At 41.6% G+C, this 19,379-nt stretch overlaps 1 long non-coding RNA gene across 2 annotated transcripts in view; it reads left to right on the top strand.

The window, feature by feature from the left end:
- Positions 1–19,379, top strand: part of LOC115947985 — a 46,362-nt gene that overhangs the window by 20,191 nt on the left and 6,792 nt on the right. The window contains exon 4 of one of the 2 annotated variants that reach the window (XR_004081839.1): positions 15,900–15,992. The exons of the other annotated variant lie outside the window; for it this stretch is intronic. This is a non-coding gene — a long non-coding RNA (uncharacterized LOC115947985). The remainder of the gene's footprint in view (positions 1–15,899; positions 15,993–19,379) is intronic. 2 annotated transcript variants of the gene reach the window in all.

The raw sequence follows: 19,379 nt of genomic DNA, 5'->3' as shown, positions 1-19,379 counted from the left end.
GGGCCCCGGCTCTCGGCCTGGGATTTCCTCTGCTTACGGATAAAACACCGTGCGGTGTAAGAGGGTTTCCATGGAAGGAAACTGAGGAAGCCAGGAATTATTTTCTACGGTAAATATTTATATTATTTAGACTAATACAATCTTAAAAGTTGAATGATTTTTTTTTTCACCCAGAAATTTGGTATTGCCTTTAGAATATGAGAGCAGGAACTCACTGGAAATCATAAGAGAGAGGTCTTGGTTAAAGAAACTGCAGCTAAGGACCTCTTTCTTTAGGAACTTCCAGTCTTTCTATTGATGGATTCCAAATAGCTACTCTGAAGCTCTGTGAGACTCAGTATGATTTCCAGAGGATACATCCATACAATGACTTAAGTCTGATATTCACAAGACAGAAGCTTTTGTTGCATTAAACAAATCCCTGCAGTTCTCTGGGTTAACTTGCTGCTCAGTGAAAAGCTGGGGACACCAGATTGCCAGGTGGGTGAGGAAAGGTAGAGGGAATTGGTCTGATGAGCTGAGGAGTCACAGTCCAGTACTGAAACCCATGCTGCACCCTCCCTGTCCTGCGCTGTTCTTCCAGGCAGGATTCAAGCCTCTGATACCTCAGTTTTCCTGCCCAATTCCATGAAATGAGATCAGGAAAAAAACTGTTTACTACAGCGTGTTCTAGTTTTTGGATTCAAACAGATTGCTGTACATTGGGTGTGAAACTCCCTAATGTTTTAGAAATTATGCTGGAATGTCTCTGACTGACAGCTCTGAGCAAAGCACTTTCTGAGGTTATGTAAATGCCTAAAAAGAAATCTAACCCCAAATCTTAGTTGGGTAGCAGATTTGAGGCCTGTGAATTCTAGACACTGCCAGATTTTAAAGCCCTGCTGCTACCTTACCTTACATAAATACTCATAAATACTTACAGTAAGTGTCCTAAAAAGATCTTTGGTCGCTCAAGTGAGCTAGAAGAAAGCATTGCAGGGCTGCCCCATCTCTGCTGGTCACAAGGAACGTGCAATTCTGCCCAGGGCTGCTTCAGCAAGAGGCGGGAACCTGCCCCCTTCACATCCAGATAGAGCTGTACGTACCAGGGATCACATCCCAGGCAGAGGAAGGAAGTTATTTTCATTTATAATGGCCAGTAACAGGGCAAAGAGACCCTTCCTTCTGTGTCTGTGCTCTAGCATGACGCAGAAACAATTTTAAGACGTTTATAAATTCCACCTGGGTGTTGCAGCCCTTGCTATGAATCTCAAAATTGTATTCAAGATTTATTAGTATTGTGCTGCTTCTGACACAAGGGATGTGGGGGACAAAGAGCAGCAGCTTCTGTGCTATAAGGAAGCACAAAAAACATGTCAGTACACTTGTAATTTTATGCCTCTAAATGTTGTTATCCAAATGCCATCGTGCTTGCAACTATTCTGTGTGCATTAAATTTTAGGTGCAGAACCCTATCTTATATCAAAAACGTGAAAGTAGCATTATAGTCTCTCTAATGTTTTTGTGAGAACCCTTTTTAACTCTTATTGCCTTGTCCTTTGTGTGACTTAAGGCAGAAAACCAAGAGTTTACTGCATTTTAAAAAGTTCAGAAAGATGTGCTTAAGTTAATAGAAGTCTTTCTTTTCAGGGTTTGAATAGATATGTAAAAACAAGGGGATTGAATAATTGCAAAGTTGATGTGACAGAGCACACTAAATAATGGCTGTGATTAATTGTGTAGAATTGTTCATGAATAATTAGCAAAATGTTTTCTGTATGCGGCAACTTCTAGAATGAGCTGACTCATTATTGCATTTAAGGAGTGGTACCTTGAGTTGTGATCTGATGCCTATTAAAAATTGCAATTGATTTATTTTCTTGGCGAGATTGAATCGGGGTTCTAAAGGACCTGTGGCATTTTTTCAAACAAAATACCTGTTGTTTCCTTACTTCTTTGCTGCTTATCCCTGGCTAGGTAAGAAATCAGCACTAAATTACAGCATTTCCCACTTCTCCTCTCCTGAAAGGAGCAGAGCAGAGGGACAGAATACCTGAGCAAAGAGAAAAGATAGAGGAGGAACAGGGCAGAAAGGAATGACTGGAAATAGCAGACAAAGAGAGGAAATGGGGAAAAAGCAGAAAGGAGAGAGAAGCAGAAGGAGACAAGGGAATGAAAAGTCAGGGAGCGTGGGGCTCATGTGCCCACGGCTGCCCTAATGAGCTGCTGCTGGTCACAGTCTCTGGTGTTCATCCACGTTCAGCTGGCCCGAGGTCTACGAGGAGCATGAGTAAGCACCAGTTCCCAGCTAAATCTCAGCAGGTTTACTGTTTACCAAACCGTGACAAAAGATGAAGTTATGTCCTATCTGGCCACACACTGGGCTCTCTTTATTTTTTTTTTCTTAAGAGGAGAGCTAGCTGATGTTTTTTGCTACTGTCAGAAAAAAGAAAGGCAGTGATTTTGATTTACAGGAGCCAAGTATTTAAAATAAAATATACATTCATATAAAGTGATTTCATATAAAGATTCTGTGATAATCGGATGACTCAAATCAATGCATCTTTATCAAAGGCCAAAGATTATTTTGTAAGGTGTTTATACACTGTCTCTGCTCTCATTGTACCCTCTTACAGATTTACAGATGGGGACAATGAAAACACGTGTTCCTTGCAATTACTTGCTGCTGCCTTATAAAAAGCCAAAGCCCAATAAACTTCAATATGGAGTAAACTAATAGTGTCCTTGTGAAAGAGCAACCTGAGGAGTTGTGTCCTACTACTGATAGTAAAAGCAGACCTGTCACTGAGATTCAGCCTTCACAAAAAGCTAGGTTAAGATAAGATTTGAAAGAGTTTGGCTTGGCATTTCCAACCAGTTGAGAATGAATTCTGGACTCGGGTTGGCAAGAGTTAAGAGCATATCTTCTGTAAATCTTTATTTTGTGCTTTGGAGAGACCAGTACACTTGTCCTTTGGTAATCAGAAACATCACCTACCTTCACACAAAGAGTAGAGATCTGATAAAAGCTCTGGTCACAATTTGTGCTTTGCTTTCCTCATCATCAATGCAATTTTAAAGTCATGTTTAAGAGGAAGTCCATGCATTCCTCACTGAGCAGGAATAACCCATCAGGTCTGAGCAGGAAGAGTTAACATCCTAGATACAGTGCTTTGTACAAACCAAAGAACATAAAGAATATTCCAGGAAAGCCATAAAGAGAGATGATGCAGTAATTGTTTCTGGGATGTTAGAAATACTGTTGTGCTTCCAAGTTGCTGAGTGAGCCTGACTGCAGTGTCTGGCTCAGGGAGACTCTGGGGATGGCACTTTAACAGATATCAGCAATGCAGGGTAGTCCCAAGCAGGTCCTGAAACTTTAACATGTGATGAGGCCAGAAGGTAGTTTGGTGCAGTGATAATGATTTATTTAATGCAACTAATGTATGTAAAGTTGCGTGCGAGACAGTGTGGAGTCTGCCAAGAGCACTTTCTTGGACACCACAGTGATCAATCCAGGCTGGAGGCTGAAGGCTTGAGTACAGGTCTGTGGGATCAAGCTACTAATTTTTAGTGAGTTTGAGCTGCTCTTAAATAAACTTTCATTAGTAAGGGTGTCACCATTAAGTCTACTTCCTGCAGAGCAATAGGAAGACAGAAAGAGCATCTACAACAGTAATAGTTTTACACAAATTGATTTAATGCCTGGAATAACAAAGAGCTTACAGAGCTTGGATGAAGGATGAAGGAGGTGGAGAGAAAGAGGTGGAAATAGAGGAAGAGAGCTCAGCTGTCTGCAGACAAAGGAGAAATATGTCTTCTCTGTTTTCTCCTGTCAGCTGAAGCACACCATGTTGCACACAGGAGCAGGAAATGCTTTTGGCACACCCATGAAGCCGTTCTTGACTTGGTGACCTGTTTAGCGACAGGTGAACAGCCCCTGGGCAAAGTGGGTGTGCTGCCTTTTGCACCCTTTCAATGTCTTACTCCACAACTGGGTCCCACCACAGGGTCCTTCAGGCTGTGTGTGGTTTACTGAATGGTCTGGTAAGGGGCTTAATTACAGTCTCAAATTCCCAAAGGTTTTTCTAGTCTGTCTAAAATATTTATGTCTGCAACAATTCAGACCTGTTTATGTCTCTTTTTTTGCCTCCTGGGTAAAAAGTAGTTTGGCTTTTACAATGTGTCTGTATACAGGGTTTTAGTAGCTTGGATTGCTTTTATATGTTTATAATGAAAGTAACAGCGCCTTAAAAATTGGATTATTGATCATGGGAGGACAGTAGGTATTTTTAATCTTAGAGGCAAGACTACAAATAAATCAAATGATATGAAGTATTTTATTTAAAGGCATTTGATTTTATTAAAACTGCTACATCTGGTGTTTGCATAAATGGATTAATTCTGCTTGTTCATATGAGGGTTCAGAGGAAACCATGGTAGGCATTAGTGTTTCTCACTCAGTAAAGTGCACTGGTGTCAATAAGTCAAAATTAAACCCTTCCCAAATTGCATAAAAACACTGAAAGATTAAAAAGTAAGGATTTGGACTGGTGTAAAATTCCCATTTCAGCTGATAAATTATCCACAGGATAACTCCACAGGAGTTGTGATCTTTTTGCACAGATGCACATGATGCACTGAAAATGTAGGATACCATCATGTGCACCTATACGTACACCCATACATGCATACAATGTGTAGTTCAGCATGTGTGTATGTGTGTGGATGTGTATTTCTAAACCTAAATACCTGCATACATATTGCACTGTCATGAGGCACCAAGGGCTGCTTTTGGCCCTGCAGTCTGTGCCACTTCTGTGGATGTCCTGTCCAGTACCTGTAGCAGTCTCTCCGACTGTCCTGCTTGGAATTCCCACCCTAGTGATGATGAACTGCAGCACAAACACCCTCCCTGTCCTTGTTATGAGCAGGTGTCTGAATCTGGGGGTTTGTTTGCATGTTCCAGATGTTTGCTCTGCCAGATTTGACCACAGGAATGTGAGGCCAGTGGGCTGAGCCTCATGAAGCAGAGAAGAGAAGCAGATAGCCTGGAGTTTGCATCTTCCGCCATTTCCAAGGGCGAGGCAGCAAACTGGTTTCTCCCTGGGAGAAGTCAACCAAAGAGGAACTGTGCCTTCAAGGAGGTGGGACTGTGAATGCCAATGGTGTTTGTCATTAACCAGCTCTCTTCAAGCTGGCTGAGGAGCTGACAGGATCTGTCGATTCAATCTTGCCTTCAAAAGACAGGAGCAAAATCACCACTGTAACATTTTGGCAAAGCAAAATGTTTTTGTTTGCTGGCAAGGGTTTTAACTCACGTGCAGCCCTGCTGCTCTCTTAGGATGTCAAAGAAAGAGGCTTTGCAAGTCAAATGCTGCCTGCCTCACCAGCCTGTCTTACCCCAGTGATGAAGTGCTCCAGCATCAGAAGTCACCTTCTGTGTTCAGCTGAGCTCAACTGGAGTCGTGCTCTCTGGCTGTGCTGTTAAGTGGCTCTGAAGATGTTACAGGTGCAGAGCTGTGCTGCTGTATTTCAAGTGATCATAAAAACTCACAGGATGAATTGAAAAAGTGTGACTTTTCATTGTAGCAAGCTTGGACTGGATAAGCAACTCCATCATTGTGCTAAGGCAGCAGATGCAGTCAGTGTTTGGAGGAAATGGTTCATGACTTGATGATGCTTTCCAAGAGATTCAATGAGGGAAAAAAGATGCTGGAGGCTCCTCATGTCAGAGTAACACTGGTGGGACAGGCAAGGGAAGCAGAAGGATCAGACAGTGGGAGAGGATGAACAGAAAGGTGCAATGCAAGCAGAAAACCCTTTGCCGTGCTTCAGGCTTACTCTTGTGCTCAAAGATGTGGGACAAAAAGCAATAGCTTCAGGAAAAGCCCTTTCCTAAAGATCAGCAGAGCATGCCAGGAGGGTGCTGCAGCCATTGTCTCTGCAACCAAAGTGAGGAGCAAAGCCACAATCTGATGGGGTTAGGCTGCAGGGGTCAGACTCAAGATCTGGATCACCCTGAGAGTTGGGTCCGATGGGTCCCCAGAACCAGGGAAGGCCCTCAGGCCCTCTCCCCACATGGGGATTCACAACCAGCTGGGACAGGGTACCATTGGATACTGGGATGGACACTCACCACAGAAACATCACATCAAAGCTGATCCTTAGCCAAGCAAATGTGGGTGGGCCGTTCCTGGAGTGTTTGGGTCGGTGAGCAGCTAGCCTGGGAATGTGTGGGCTCTGGGGCCCGAGCCGTGACCTGAGGAGGGCCCAGGGTGGAGGGCCAGGATGCTGCCCAGGGACTTCGCCCTGAGGAAGGGCAGCTGTGAGTCTTGGCAAAAGCCAAGCTGGTCTTGCATAAATTCTCTGGTGGTTCAGGCTGGCCAAGTTAAACTTGTCCCTTACCTTGGCTTTGTCACAACTTTGACAGAAGTCCCAGGTGTGGGTCAGAGCTGCCCCTGCACAGGGCACTTGCTGGGGCAGGAAGGGTGTGCAGAGATGGAGCCTAGCCCTGTCAGGGCTTGGCCATCATGCTCCCACATAGGTGACTCACTGAGGAGCCCCTTGGGCAGCAGGTGGACACAGCCTCTGTTCCCTCTGAGCCGCTCCATACAGAGGCTGTGCTGGGCAGCCATGCTGCTCCCTGGAAGGAGGAGAGAGGGGTCAGAGGGGGGAAGAGTGTGGACTGGGAGAAGGTGATAAACCAGCTCTTCGAGGCAGGGGCTGAGGTTGATATGCAGCTGTTGTGAGCTGCATTACCTGACAGGACTTGTCCCATGCCAAGGGCAGGTCATCTTTCCTTCGACTCAAGAGGGTGCTGGGGGGTGTGTTTGCTAGGCCCAGAAACCAGTCCCGGCTGCACTGGGTCTTTACATGGTCTGTTGTGGTATGTTCTGCTGCCCTGTGATCTGCAATTTCTATTTTATTATTTACATTAACTCAGGCTCTTGCTGACTTGGGGGAATTTCACCTAAGTAAGTGCTGGGAAAATTTACCTTTTTTCAAATCATAGCACCTTTGACATAATTTTTCACTGTATTACTTGGTTTAGGTCCTTTTTAAAGAAGTTAATAAAGCTGGCAGCACAACTCCATTGACTCTCAGCAGAACACCTCTCTCACTCCTGAGGTCCCTTTCATAACCAGTTATATTAGCACCATTCATTAGCATCCTGCTTTTCTCTTCAGCATTACCACGCAATGTGCTTTCTTTTGTAGTACCTAAAGCTTGTGAGATAACTCAGTTTGCCTCCCAGTGAGGGAAAAGGTATCTGTAATCTGTGTTTCGTGTCTTGGGTCTCTTGAAAGGACTAGAAATCCCAAATGCAGTAACTTGTGGGTTTTCTGTCTTAGAGAATTAGGATGTCTTTGCATTACTGAGCAGGCAAACAGTGAGCAGTGCTTGATCAATAAGAGGCATTGCCAGAGGTCTGCTATAGTCTGCCACAGCTGACGGTAAGTGTTGCTATAGGCTATGGAACTAGGAATATAAAATGTCAAATGACAGTAATAATTCATGCATCCTGGGACATATAAAACCAACAGCATGTCAATAGCTGTGGCATGCTCTGCAGAAAATATGCAGGATTTAGACATTGCAGGAGTCTGTTTTATTTTAAACCACACTTTCCTTGGTGAAATATAGACTTTCCCTGTTTGTTAAAAGCGTTTATTTTCAGTTTCATGTTGCTACTTCTTTATTAACATTCTAAGAGCCACACAGCTCAAAAGGGGCCCTGAGATTCAAAAAGCAAAATATATGTATTTACTGAAGAAAAACACATAAAATATTTATAAAACAGAGGGTGCAATACTATTTGAGATTCATGGACCATTTCAGCATTCATAAAAGCAAATATGGTTCTAGTATTGGCTTCACCTGGAATCAGACTTTACTAGAGAGGTTACCCAGGAGGGACCTGCCTTAAAATGAAACTTATTACAATCATTAATTTTACTGGAAAATCATTACATTTTACATGGAAAACAGAATGTCTTGTGAAATAAGTAAGAACTTCTCCAATATTCATCTTCTTTAAAAATACTTCAGGATAATTAATATCACTTTTCTCTTATGAAAAGATATGAAGAGGGTGAATTACTGCATCTGGGAGGGCACAGCAGGCATAAGAGGAAAGATTGTGTGTCTGATACTTGTTTTCCCCTGTGCCCCTGCTGCTTGGGAACCTAAAAATTATGGGTGCTGTTTTACTGGCTAAGGCTCCCACAAAAATTCTTCAGATGAAACTTTAATCAGAGAAGGGTAAAAATATATTTGAGCAGCCCCATTCTTATACTTTCAGCTGTTTGCTCCTGAGCACCTCAGCTGTGGGTTGTCAGGCCTCAATTTCTGTACATTTGCTTGAAAGTAGAAGGGCAAGACAGAAAAGTTGCGTGTCCCTCATGATTGTATGAATATAGGGCTTAATGTACAGGTAATACTTCTAAAAGGGTGTAAAATATTAACTGAAAAAAGAAAGAAGGAAAAGCATCACAAAGAAATCCACTATGCATTATTTAAATCTGCCCCTGTGAGAGGCTGAGGATTCAAACACACACACAGTTGTCTGCTCCTCCATGTGGCAGCAACCCCTCTGCTTCAGAGTTGCACAGTCCTGGCTCTCAGTTGTCTACTTGAGAAATTTTTTTTAAGTTATATATTAAAAAAAAAGTCTTAAATATAATTTCCATTCTTTGAAGACCGTAAAGTGATTTTGGGCCAATGGACTGTACCTATATAGACAGGCACTAATAGATATTTTGGCATATCTTGCTGAAGCTAGCTTGAGATGGGGATGATTAAAATAAATAAAAAGCAAAATTAATCCTGCAAACTGTCTGAGACCTAAGAAAAGGAATGTCTTTGTTCTGACGAGAACATCTTGGCTCGTTCTGCTCCTTTGGCTTGGTTTGGGGAGGATGTATTTAACAGTCCTCCCATGATACTTGGCAAATATAAAGCTGTCACATTGGATCCTGCTTCTCATTGTATTAAAAGAATGTCTATGGTGTTTATGTTATGGGAAAAAAGCACTATTTCTACTTATTGTATTTTCATTGTCTCTTTTCTTATGACTGTACTGTTTGCCAGCAGCCAAGGGGCCACTTTGATGCTTGCTTTGATGCCATGGTTTATTGTGTTGCACAGTTGAGCCTATGGTTTTCCTTTCAAATCAGAGCTGGCATACTGGGTGAAAAAAAACCAAACCAAAAATAAAGCTTTTCTATAATTATGGTTATCTCATAAAGTCTGCATTTGTTACAGCTGCTGGGGTGTTGGAAATCAGTGTTTGTAAATACCTATATATTCTGATTTGTTTTCAGCCTCAGAGATGTTTTTGTCTGTCTGTGTTCCTCACCCCTGGCCATTCATGCAAGCAGCCTTCCCTACCTGCACGCCGAGCTGCACTGCCTCGGGAAGATACCAGCCTGTTACCCAGCTTATCTGCATGGTACAACTTCACCTTGTTCCCTCTTCTCACTCTGAGGGATTAGCATCCAAAGAAAACCAAATTAGTCTGGTATCAATTCACCCAGGAAAGCGAGTAGCCAAAGCGACCAGAACGTTCCTGCTGGCAGGACTGAGTGCAGAAGGAGGCTGGCAGGGTGTGCTCTTTGTGTGCTGCCCAGCTCCACCACGCTCTCTCAGAGCCCCACGGGGACACCCTGGGTCCTGCTGTGGGGAACCAGACCCTCCTGTGCCCACACTTGCTGGCTCCATGCTCCATGTGGCAGTGCCAGTTAGGATGTGTTTAATGCCTGCTCGGATGTGTCTGTTGCTTTTCTCCATGTGTCTTGTGGTCATCTGAGAACTGATGAGGAGCCATTCTGTTTCTATTTTGCTGATGGAAAAGGAGAGCCTCTGAGAGGCTGAGTGATTTGTCCAGGATTATGCAGCAAATCAATGGGAGAAAAGGGGATCAGGCCATTCCACACAGGAGTGCCTTTAACTGTCCCAAGGGCTTTCTAGGGAAAGGCATGCAGGTCCCCAAAGAGGCCTCTTCCAGCAGTGTTCCTCCATTATTTCTGTCAGATTATTGCTGTGAACAGTGGAGAAATGCAAAATGTATTATTCATTTCTCCTACTCCTAAAATCAATAGCTATCAAAATACAAATACAATTTAAATCAAAAGGCACTTATTGAGTGCAGATCCTACTAATTAGGTATGATTTCCCAACAATTTCTTAAATTATTTATCCAAGGGATGGGTGAAAGGCACTTTATATGTCCCAGAGTGAATATTATAAACCTCTTGTCATGATACAGAAAATGTGAAATGTAGTGCAATGCAGTGTGATTTGTAACCTTGATGAACTAATGTAATATCAATAGACATCAATCTGTGAAAAAAAAATCCGTCTCATCATAACATCTAACAAGATGTGTCAAAAGTCAATAACTTTGTGAAATGGACACGTATCAGTGAAGGTTACAGACTTTGCTGCTAGGAATCAATTAAAAATGTAATACCCACTTGCAATGGAAATTACTACACCATCACCAAAAAGGAGGTTTACATCATGCATGGACATTTGTCATAAGGGCAGCTCCCTTTAGGCTTGCTGTTGGCTCTGTAAGCAATTCCACTGTAATAGATGGCTTTTAAATTTTTTTTTCTTATGCTGGTATTGCTTAGTTTAGCCCCATAATCAACATGCAAAAAATATTTATGCTGTATCCAGTTAAATATATTTTTAAGACCCATACAGGAAAGAGCCAATGATTTTGAAAATTTTTGTGTAAAAATTAGAAAGCAGCTCTCCTGTTAAATGAAAGATTTACAATTTTCAGTCAATAATGTAAATCAATGTTCTTCAATTTTTAATTATAAGGATTTTCCTCAAGCTTCTTTGGATCTTAATTTTCAAACTTACACTCCCATCCATACAGCAGGTCTTAAGGTTCCACCACGCCAACCATGTGTCAAGTGAAATTCTTGGTCCCATCATATAGATATGATACCCACTCACCAAATGCTTTCAAGTCAGTGATTTAAAAGAAGAGTATGAAATATTATATATGTTTTCTCCTCAATTTTTGAAACCAATTGATAAAATACTCACTTTTTAGGCATTTTACTTTGCTAATGTCGTCTGATAATAATTTCAGGGCAAGTATAACTTTGAGGCCAAAACTAAGGATTTGAACGGGAAGGGAGGTCCTATGGCTTCAGAGACAGCAGTATGTGAGGGGCTGAAGTACAACTATCAGAGTAGTTCAGAGCTTAAGCTTTTATCTTGGTGCTTTCTTGTGTAGCCTAATGGTGATCAGCTCCCAGGAAAGCCATCAGGAGCCTGAGCAAAAAGCTGCAGTGGTCCAAAGTGCCTGTGTGGTTCAGCTGCTGCAGGCAGCCCACGATCGCTCTGCAGCACTTCAGCACAATTGTGCAACCTGGGATTCAAGGCAGAGCCATAACTCAGACTTCCATGGCATTTTAAAGCACAAGTCAGAATTTTAATGGTATTTCAACCTTCCTTATTAGTTACACAATAAGTGTCTTTCAGCCAGTGTTCTGCAAATTCCTTCCTGGTGGTCTGCAAAAGATACAGCTTGAAAGCCAGAGCAGTGGAGATGAATGCTGGGTGTGTGGAAATGGATCTTGAATTGATGGGAGGAATAAGGGATGCTGAAAAAGCACTGCAAAAGATGGCGTGGGATAATAAGGGTAGTAGCAAAAAGTTTAAAAAAGCATGCCATGATTAAATTGGATATATAGGATAAATTCAACTTCAGTTATTCAGCTATCCTGCTTGTATTTTTGTTGGTTTTAATTAATGGAAGTTTGTCTGGCAGGTATGAAAGCAAAGTTCAATCTCAGTGTGTTTGAATTAGAACTCCCAGCTCCATCAAGTGAAACAGGAAATGCTACATTTATTGTGTTGCATTTTCTCATTTCGTTTAAATGTGAATGAGCTATCTGGAAGGAATATCCAACATTGCAGATACTGTTTAGTGATACATTCTTCTTATCTTCCTTTCTTCTGTCTAATGCCTTTCATACATGCTTAAAAAGTGTGTGATTTTATGTCTGATTGTATATTGGTGACTGCAAAGGTTATCTAAATTGAGACAATGGACTAATTTTATTTCAAATGCAGGGTAGAAGCACATCTGTTTCAAACAGATTTGTGAAATGCCTTTTGTGAGTTCAAATCACATACAGTAATGACCACTTAAGTGAGATCCTACATACACAACAACTCATTTGCAACAGTGCTAATAAATGCATCTATAAAATGTCACTTGCATTTTGGTGTTCTGAAATAGGCTTGTCCTCTCCATTGCCCTGGAAAATTCAGTCCTCTGTTATTGTGTAGAGGATACTAAAGAAAAGCACGTGTTCTTCCTCATGGAGGATGTGTTAGCTACTGTATAACTGTACTTGATAGATATTTTGTATTTTGCTTGGGTGTCCCTTTGAGAGAGGCATAACATTTTTTGAGTTGTTAACTAACACTGTTTTCTAGCCATGAATCGTTATAATTATATAAGATTATGAATATAATTGAGTTAATAAAACCAAAGCAAACAGTCTAGATTATATCTCTGGATTGTATTAATAGGTCAGAAGTGTGTGGTTTTGCTGAATCTCACGTTGATTTCAGAAGAGTATTGTTTGGAAATGATCACACCAGCTGAGGGGTTATACCTTACCTACGAGCCTACATCAAACAGCTCACTTAGCCTTTTTCCACAGATGTCCTTTCCAAAGATAAAGGTGTGTACAGCCTCCAGGTATCTACAGTGGGCAAACTGAAAGTAAACAAATAGAAATGTGTTCATGCAACAAATTTCTACTGTAAATGATTTTGTTTTAAACTGTGGAAGGATCAAAGAAAAGCTTTGCAGAGCAGCTTCTCCATTATGGAGCTGGGGTGGCAGAGGATTGCAGTAGTCCTGCCTGGCTTCTGCTGAGATGCAATCTGTCCTGCACTTGTCCTGTGAAGCAGGAAAGTGCTATTATATTTAATTTTGAGAGAGAGAGCTAAGACAGAAACCATGAGACTTGTCTGCATACCTAAGGGAACTCTGCAGAAGCTGAGGAGTTGAAGAAAACTGTGTGGAGGCCACAGCTAATAACCAAAACCATTAGACCATTCTCACAAAGTCTGTGTTGCCAAATCTGTTGCCACTGAAATCTGAAATCAAACATTAGCAGCCAAGAACATCATGCTAATTAATTGCCTCAGGAGGACACAATTTCCAAGATCTAATGAAAGATGGAATCCAGCTTCCATATGTCCCATTTGATAGCCCAAGAAAACATGCACACATTTTTCAAAGAAACAGTGACAAATGTCCAAGTACTTGTCTCTCAGCTGAATAAAACTAATCACCAGGCCCAGGGACAGAAATGGCTGCTCATCAGCACCTAGCCTGAAAAGCCAGCCCAGGATGTCGCTGACAAACCATTTTCCTTCAGCATGTTGAAGGCAGCTTTAGAAGGTGACAGCTGAGCACCAGAGCACCTCTGTTCTGCCCACAGAACAGCATTACTCCTGCCTTGCATGCAGCTGCCTTGTCATGGTGCTAGTTTATTTTAAAAAATATTAATTAGGAACAAAAAAGTTAGCATGTCACATTCTTGACAAAATAGTGGGGAGAAGGCAGAGGTATCAGTAGTCACAGATATGGGCCAGGGTTGCCTGGCAGTGCTATGAGCTTGTCCTTGCCTGAGCTGGACATAGCTGTAGATGGGATGTTTGTGCCAGAATGGCAGTGGTGCACAGCCCCAGGGAAACACTGGGGGCTGGAGAGCCTCAGCCCTCCCAGAGAGGCAGGCCTGCCTGGCTGTGGAAGCAGAGCCCCACTGGGAATGTCCTAGCTCTGTGTGGCTTTCAGGCATACAGAATTGTTCAGCCGGCTTAAAGACATAATGTTTCTTTTAAATATTTATTGTTTGAAGGATCCTTACATGCATGAGAAGGTCTGCACTATGTAAAGACCACATGCTGTTGTGGCTGCACTCACAGTCTGCCACATTTCAGGGGATGTAGGAGTCATCTCTGTGCATCCTGCTCCCACTCCTGCTTTGCTGGTGTGTGGTGTTTCACACAATTGCCAGGTTTGTGTGGATAGAGTTGGATGATCAGCTTGTTGTAGCAGACCTGACCATGAGGCATGAACATCTTTTGCTTGCCACAGGAACAGCCCCAGCCTCAGTGCCATGCGCAGAGGATGGTCGGGAATGTCTTGGTGCCCAGCGAGCAGCCTGGGAGGCCCAGCGCAAACAGGGAAGGAACACTGTTATAGAGCAGGGCTATGGCAGACCTTGGTGTCCAATCGAGGGTTTCTGAGTGGCCCCTTATCCACACAAACATCATTAGTATTTGCTAAGGGGTCAATTCTTGGAAGCATACATTTTCACTTTCCTCTTTCACTGTTTATGTATGATTCATGTGAAACTTCTAATCTAAAAAGAGTATCTTGACACCATGTTTAGTAAAAATGTTTATCAGGAAAGTGGGTACAAATTGCGCAGCAAATTTTCACTCTAAATATTGAAGAAAATATATTTTATTCTGTCTATCCTGAGGAGATTAAAGAAAAAAAAAAAAAAGAAGGTCAAGGTAAGTAATTGTAGCACACCATCTATTGTGTATTTCCTCAAGATCACTCCAGTTGTACAGAATAATGGCATTTCTGAACTTCAGTAACTTCCACCCCACAAAGACACAGCATTTTGACAGGACTCAGTAAATCATTTAAAATCATAAGGGCCATTATGCAAACTGTGTGATAAAGTTAGAGACAGGGTATTTTTCTGCAATTGGTCTTCAATTTCCCTCTAGATTTTAGGTGACATAAAGCTCAAAATGAGCTCCTAGTGCTACTCTCCCAGACATGAGATCAACACTTATGAGGCCGTGTTTTGATGACACAGCTCAGAAAACTGAAGGGATTATTATTATGGAAGGACCAAGGTGATAAGTACTGTGTTATATATGAATAACTGTCAGTCAGACAAGCCAAGAAAGGTCATAATCCATTATATTAATGTTATAAATGTTATCATAAACTGACATCAGGATGGTAAACTGGGATTCTTGCACTTTTTAAAGTGCTGCTGTTCTTAAATGACACTGTCCTAGAAAGAAATGTTGATATTAATTTTTCTCTCAAAATAAAATACTTTAAAGATTTTCAGCAAAACAGAAGTAGTATTTTACATATTTGTTTGGGTTTTTTAAACTTTTTTTTTAAGAAACGGACTGAATTATCACAAGAGTATCCAAGATACTATGAACAGATGGGAGAGGAGAGACCCAATAATTTCTGAATATTTACTGTCCCCCTTTGCTTTATTTGGACTGTAACTTTCACTGTAACTAAGACACCCTCTGGGGGCCATTCTAGCTGAGGACAAGAGAAGCAGGAAGGCAGAGGTGGAAGCTCCTGGCCTGGCTGCTGACTGACCAAAGTCAGAACTGCACCTTTCTGTAATTCACTCCCTTGACATTAGTATTTTTCCCATATCAGATATGAACTGTGATGATACTCAGGAATGTATGACAGTGAAAAAAGACAATTTTATGTCTTTTGTGTTGCTGAGCATTTTGATGCCCACAGAGAGCAGGCAGCTCAGTGGATGTTACCAGTGCATGGCTCCTCTGAATTACCCTGGGCACCCAGAGGAGGATCCCCAGGGATTCAATTGAGACTTTGTTCTTGCCAGCACCACAGAGTGCTCCATCCATTGCTGACCAGTTACGAGCCAGCAGTAAATTACTGTCCCCTATGTAAAGCTGCTCCCAGCACAGGCTCCCAGGTGACAGTAAGGGAGGTGAATTCTGAGCCCATGCAAAACCAAAGCCTTGTGTCCACCCTCACTAACATTGCAAATTCTACAAACAAACTGTGTAATGCTGAAATGTGGGTGCATCAGGAGTGAAACAACTGGACCATTCATTTCCAGCTTTGGGAGAACGCCATGGTAAACTCCAGAAATGCAAGAGGAATTTAAGGTGAATTTTCACACCCCACACAGAAGCCAAAAGAGGAAAGCAGGGTAAGTACTTCTGGAAGGTGCCATGCTGTATTTACTGACCACATCAGACCAGAGCTATGGTTTTATGTCAGAAGTTAGAATGCAAGATGTCCAGCAGGCTCCTGCAGATGTATGGCTGTGGTAACACTGACGTGGGCAGGAGGCAGCCGCTGGTGAGTCACTGCAGCACTTCCTGCAGGAGCTGGCTGGCTGCAGTAGGCATCCACTGATGGAGTGTGCCTTGCAAAAATCACCCATCTAGTCTAGCTTCCACAATCCACAAATAAGCCATGTTTGTACCATGCAGGTAAAATGTTCGGGGTGAAACCAATGTGGGCTAACTTGAATTGTATAAATAACTGCAAATCATTACTTCAAATGAGAGCATAATGTCTGGAACCACAGGCAGGAAAATACATTTACAGACGATCAAATTATCTTGGGATAATAGTGTAATGCTTTTCACTGCTGTACTTTGTGTTCTTGTAGCTGAGCAAAGAATACTACAGCTGGAAAAGGCTCTGAATTTCAAAGAGAAGAGATTTCATAAGTAGAGTGCTTCCACATAAGAGACTACCATTTCTGTTATTTTAGGGGAACATTAGAAAGCCCCCAGCAAACAAAAAAAGTTACCTTTTATGACTCGGAACTGCACAGAATTACATCTGATGATAAACAAACCTTTAGAAAATTTGTCTGTTTTATAATATAACCTGCAAAGTGCTTTCTTGTTCATATGAGGTTACTTATCCCTGTGATTGCAACAAAATGCTTTTGATCAAATGTGTTTTCAGAACTGGCACAACCAAATCAAGTAGCTAAGCTGCTGTATCAGTTTGCATGCACAAGTGCTGTTTGAGTATAGAATTTTTGGAGCACATTTTTAGAGAAAACAGAATGCCCTTTGAAATCTTGGAACTGAAGCTGTATAAATGCCCTAATGCTGTTTATGATGTCTGTGGAAATACATGACACTCAAAGTGCTTTTAGGATGCTCCAAAGTGTATCAAAGAGCATTAACTTCAGCACAGCTGGGGATGTCCCCAGCTTCACTTATGAATGCTTGTTTCTTATATCCTGTATGTTAACTATAGCTACATACAAGGCCACACTTAATATAGCCTTGCTCATTGAGAATAATCCACAGAGTAAGCCTATTAGGTAAGGTTTAGCATCTACATTTTTCTGCTCACATCTGCTTGCCTGACATATATAATCTGCCTGGATGTCACAGTTTACATGCTATTTTCATTGGACGATAATGAAACTTGATCAGTGTCTTCATCTCCTTCTCTGTCGCTCCAAGAAATATTTCTGCTTGTCAGCTCCCCCTTAGCAGGACTCTCTGGTGTGACCCTTAGCCAGGTCCTTTATTAAAGGATAGTGCATGCAAGGCTTGAAGGCAACTGTGCCATTTATCATTGTGAAAAATGCGTGCAGAAAGTGCTACTTACAAGACAGTAAGGAAATAAAAAGTGATATAGCAATTTCCTAACCTGAATTTTCTGTACTTCCTTTTCTCTCACAAAGGTCTGGCATATCACTATTTTAGTAGCAATAAGTCAGCATTTGCTTTCTGAAGACTTATGTTTCTGCTGAAGTCTTATGAAACTGAACTGTAGGCACCTCAGTAATTTTAGAACAGCTTAGTCTGAGAGGTAAATTAAAATTAGGGAAAATTAGACCATTTTTAATGAGATGGTTATTACACTGAATAATGATGATTATTGCTTCTGCTTAATAAAACTGTCAGCCAGTGCAAAATATATATTAAGGGAAATTACATTACATTATATTTCCATCAAGTCAGAAATTTGGTGTGTTGCTTTCGCAAAAACCATGGAAATAATGAAATGTTAGACAAGGCTTCCTTTTCCAAATAGGATCAAACATGGAGCTTTCAGAAACAGCCCTTTAAAGCCCTGATGTAAAGCCTATTAAATCTAATGTTTGTGAAGATTTCTGCTGACTTCTGTGCCATGTAGATCAGGACTTGACTGAAATGAGCAGTGTTCCCCCTGTTGTCTCTACTAAATACCTAGACAACACCACATGGTGAATGCACACTGAGCTCAATGCTTGCTGGCACACCTGCTTTTCTCTTCTGATTTACCTGGCAAATTAGGAGATGGACTGCATAGGGTGAGACACACTGTTATTCCCAAGGTGAAAACAAAGAGGAATATTACCTATTATCTGTTATAATAGATGTAAAAATTAAATCCTGCTGTGGAAACCTTGGTGTGGAAGCTCCAGATGCTTAGAGGTGAGGCACCTCCCCAGAAGCCTGTCCAGAGACATAAATGACCAGGAAATTCAAGTGCTCAGCATTTTTTGTTTAAATGCAGGCCCACTATCAAAGCCTGCCTTCAGCAAGCGCTGCTGTCCTGAGGCATGGGAGCTGGGCTGGCTCTCTCCTCCTTGCTGGGAGTCTACAGGACACTAAACTGCCAAATGGACAAAAAGAAGGGAGGTGGGAAGTGAAGAGTTCAATCTAAAAGGATATGTTTTTGTGGAATAATTTTATATAAACTAAGCCACACTTTTCTTACAGAAAGGTGTTTATTGCAGCTGTAAATTTTACAGATTTTGAGAGAGATCAAATAAGCAGCAAAAACTGCATGACTCAATACATGCCTATGCCAACTGAACCAGTGAACCAGGGCACAGAGGTGAGCAAGTCTTTCTATGGTTCATGTTAAAAACTGGATAAACAGAGATTTACCATATAATTTTATTTTTTGAGAGCACTATTCCTCATACAAAGAGCAATGTATTATCTTAAATGAGGGTGATAACATGATTAGTAAGTCACAGCACATGTGTTTCTCAGGTTTTCATCATACTTTGAAACGTTTACAAATCAACAAGATTTCTCATTTTATGAAGCCCATTTTGTAGAGTTCCATAAAACAGGTTCAACAGTCACAATTTCATTAGCATTATATTGTTGCCATGGTAATGTGGTATCAATTCAATGGATGGGCTTTTCATCCTGGGCTTATAGAATTGCTCTTCCTGTCAAAAATACATCTATATGGAAACAGCAAACCGACCTTACCACTGGAGTACGACCACAAAATATCACATGCTAATTTGGCTAGGAATGTATCATGTTACTGGCAGCAGACCCAGAAATCATCAGAAACATGCTAGAAGTTACTAAGCACCATACACAATAGCAAAGTCACACTTCAAAATTAGGAAAGTATGCACATTTATTGATGCAGTATCTGAATGTGTTATTGCAAAAGCATTGGATCTACTGTGTTCATTCTCTGAATTCCTGTTAGGAGGGCACAGTGCAACTGGGAATATTGGAGGAAACAAAAGCAGGAACACACTAAAGAATAAAATGTGAGCTAAAGGTGTGTTGGTCCTTCTCCCATTTGGGTGTTCTGCAGCATG

The sequence above is a fragment of the Geospiza fortis genome, unplaced genomic scaffold (genome assembly GCF_000277835.1).
Source record: "Geospiza fortis unplaced genomic scaffold, GeoFor_1.0 scaffold403, whole genome shotgun sequence".
NCBI classification, from domain to species: Eukaryota; Metazoa; Chordata; class Aves; order Passeriformes; family Thraupidae; genus Geospiza; species Geospiza fortis.
The sequence above is the reverse complement of the archived record's forward strand: the minus strand, read 5'-3'. Positions and strand labels throughout refer to the sequence as shown.